We start from the raw sequence: 3,013 nt of genomic DNA, 5'->3' as shown, positions 1-3,013 counted from the left end.
AAATCTGCCTATGAATTTAAAAAAATAGCTGATGTGACATTTATTGTGATCATTCTTGATATATCAACCAGCCCTTGGACAATGTTTAGAATTCAAAATTGTCTTGCTCTCTTGATTGGAAGGAACCAATCAATATTAAGTGTAAACATATACATATGTTCCCTAAATAAGGTATTAAAATGCACATGGCCTGCAATTACAGCTGGACAATTCAATGTTGATGAGCTGTTAATCATTTCATTTAAATACCTTAGCTATGATATATAACAAAGACACTACCAGCAAAATTCCATGAAAGTGTCACTGTGTTATCATAGTGGGAACAGAGCCTGTTCTAACCTGCTTCCTTCATGAGCAAAACAAACACAACAAGTTTATTAAAAACATCAATAAATACAAACAAAAATGAAATCAGTTCATAGCTAAATTGAGACAATAATAAATAGACCAAACAATAAAAAAATCTTAACTTCTTGTCATAGAATCTTAAATTCATAATAAAAAAAATTATAATTGACAGCTTATGACCATTTTAATCACGACTGGTCCACTGGAGGCTTGAATTAAACAGGGCAGCTCTTTCAGCTTAAACTTGTGTGGTGTTCGTGTTTTGGTCACTCAGCCTGGTCTGATGGACCCACCACATTATTCGGTCTTTCAATCAATGCAGCTACATCAATATATGTAAAAATACTTAACAGATGTTAACTTTATCCCAATTACAAGCAATATAAACAGTATATATGGTTAATATTTGTCATTTACCCCTGTTAAATCACATTTATGAATAAAAGTGCTTTACGTTTTTTGTGATAAAATAAAATTATACAAAGAAACATCAATTACAATCAAGATATGATTGGAAAAAACGAATATGAATCAAGGTTTTTCATCAGTGTTGAGTAATATTTCTTGAACTTTATTAGAAATGAAACACACTCATGTCAGTCTACATGAGAAATTATTTTTGAAGAGAGAAAATCTTTGGAAGACAATGAAGGGGAAGAGTTTAGAGAATATGAAGATCCTGTTTCTATCAATTCCGAGTCTGAGTGTGTTTGAAGAAGACGATGAGATAGACCATCGGCCAGCTACATAAAAAGTTAATCTGCAGCCAGTCCCAAATCCAGGCCAGACCATCAGCAGCCAACATATGGATGACAAAAAATGATGAAATCGCATGGCTACCAATGTAATAACGTGCAACCAGGGCCATGTGATTTCCTGCACATGGGTCATGTGCAGGAAATCAAGCCTTCTTACAAACTTTTCATTACGTAAATCATTCTGCACTTATTTGGAGGAACAGCATGTTTTCGTAGAAAGCTGGAATGAGATGGACCAAACCCATTTATTTGCATACTTTGGGGTTATTATCCGTGCTGGAGTTTTCAAATCCAAGGGGGAATCCACAAAATCCTTGTGAGATGCAGAAACTGGCAGAGAACTTTTACATAAAATGTGCAGGAATGTGGGAGCAGAGATGCTTGAAATGAACAATTTAACACTTTACGTAGTCCTGGGTCCAGTGGACCCGCACACCACATATGTAATATAAATGTGAAGGGGGGATGTACAGTGAACAGTCACTGAAAATATGTCATTGTATATGTTCATCACAGAAAATGAACCAAGGCAAATGAGTCTCAGGTTGAAAAAAATATTTATTGCATCATTTTTTCTTTTAGTAAACATTGAAAACGGGTCCCACAGACCTGAACACCATACAAGGGTTGAGTAACACACTGTGCTGGTCAAAGTTGAAACACTAATGAGTTCATGTTTGAAGATCAAATCCATCATTCTACCACGTTTTCAAGTCATGGCCCAATCAGTCCACACTGAGAGAGATTCCTCCTGACAGAGAGCACATGGGTCTGTTGCTGTTTATCCTGTTGCCTGATGGTGAGTTAATATATTAAAATGTCAGTTCTCGAAGAAAAAAAACTAAATATTAAGTTAGAGATAGTGATGCCATCTTTTTTTCACATCTATATTAAACCATGTGTCTGTGTCTGTGTTCATTGGAGCTCAAACAAATACTTATCTTTCAGCTCCCTGTCAAGTGGATGGATTTTACTTTGTGAAGCTATATGAGGATTTCTCGCCACTGAGCTATTTCCACGACATCTGAAAAGACTACATATGTTGAAATGTGGTGGTTGAAAGCCTTAGAAATATGAAAAGGTGGATGATGAGTTAATATATCAAACTGTCAGTTCTGGAAAAAATATTTTTTTTAAGTTAGAGGTAGTGATGCTTCTTTTTTTTCCCCCAAACTATATTAAACCATGTGTCTTTGTCTGTGTTCATTGGTGCAGTTGACTCTGAGGTCAAGTACCTGGAGCTTGAAATACTTGGTAAAGGAAGCTTTGGCTCAGTTTATGCCGGCCATAGGAGGTCTGATGATTTACTAGTAAGTACATAATCTGATGTGATAAAATTATTTAATATAATATTCTCACATCACACATATGTGCTCTGACTTCATCCCTGGAACTAACCAAAGTGCTCATGATCTGTCATGTAGGTGGCGATAAAACACATCCCCTAATCGTCTGTTCCGCCTCAAAGAGTGGTGAGTGATCTGTTGTCTCAGCACCAACTGTTGAAATTAATTGTGTGACTTTTATGCTTTTGTTGTTTCCTTGTTGTTGATGATATACACACACATATTTTTCCTTTAGATGTTAAATGGGAGGCCACACAGTATTCCCAAGGAGGTGCTGCTCATGCAGAAAGCTGCAGGCGAACCAATGACTGTGGGTTAATGGACAGGTACGATCTGGACCAAGTGTTTATACTGGTCATGGAGAGGTCTATGGAACTGCTGTGCTTCATAAAGGAGAACTGTGGTCCGATGGCCGAGGCTGTTGCAAAGGTACTGTTGTTTTATTCTTTGTGTGAGCTGTTTCTCAGACTACAACTGAAAAGGTCGTCATTTTAAATATCATCCCTTTCAGTGGAGAGTGTTTGGCTGCTATCACACCCATATTTAATTTGGGTCCAATCA

General features: G+C 36.8%; 1 long non-coding RNA gene across 1 annotated transcript; it reads left to right on the top strand.

The window, feature by feature from the left end:
- Window positions 1–2,336: 2,336 nt before the first annotated feature.
- Window positions 2,337–2,778, top strand: LOC133956493 (uncharacterized). The gene is made up of 3 exons (XR_009921153.1): window positions 2,337–2,416; window positions 2,531–2,578; window positions 2,688–2,778. It is a non-coding gene; the product is annotated as an uncharacterized LOC133956493 (long non-coding RNA).
- The last annotated feature ends 235 nt before the right edge of the window (window positions 2,779–3,013 follow it).

This window comes from Platichthys flesus, chromosome 7 (genome assembly GCF_949316205.1).
Source record: "Platichthys flesus chromosome 7, fPlaFle2.1, whole genome shotgun sequence".
Lineage (NCBI taxonomy): Eukaryota > Metazoa > Chordata > Actinopteri > Pleuronectiformes > Pleuronectidae > Platichthys > Platichthys flesus.
Note: the sequence above shows the minus strand (reverse complement) of the source record. Positions and strands in the feature narration are given on the sequence as shown.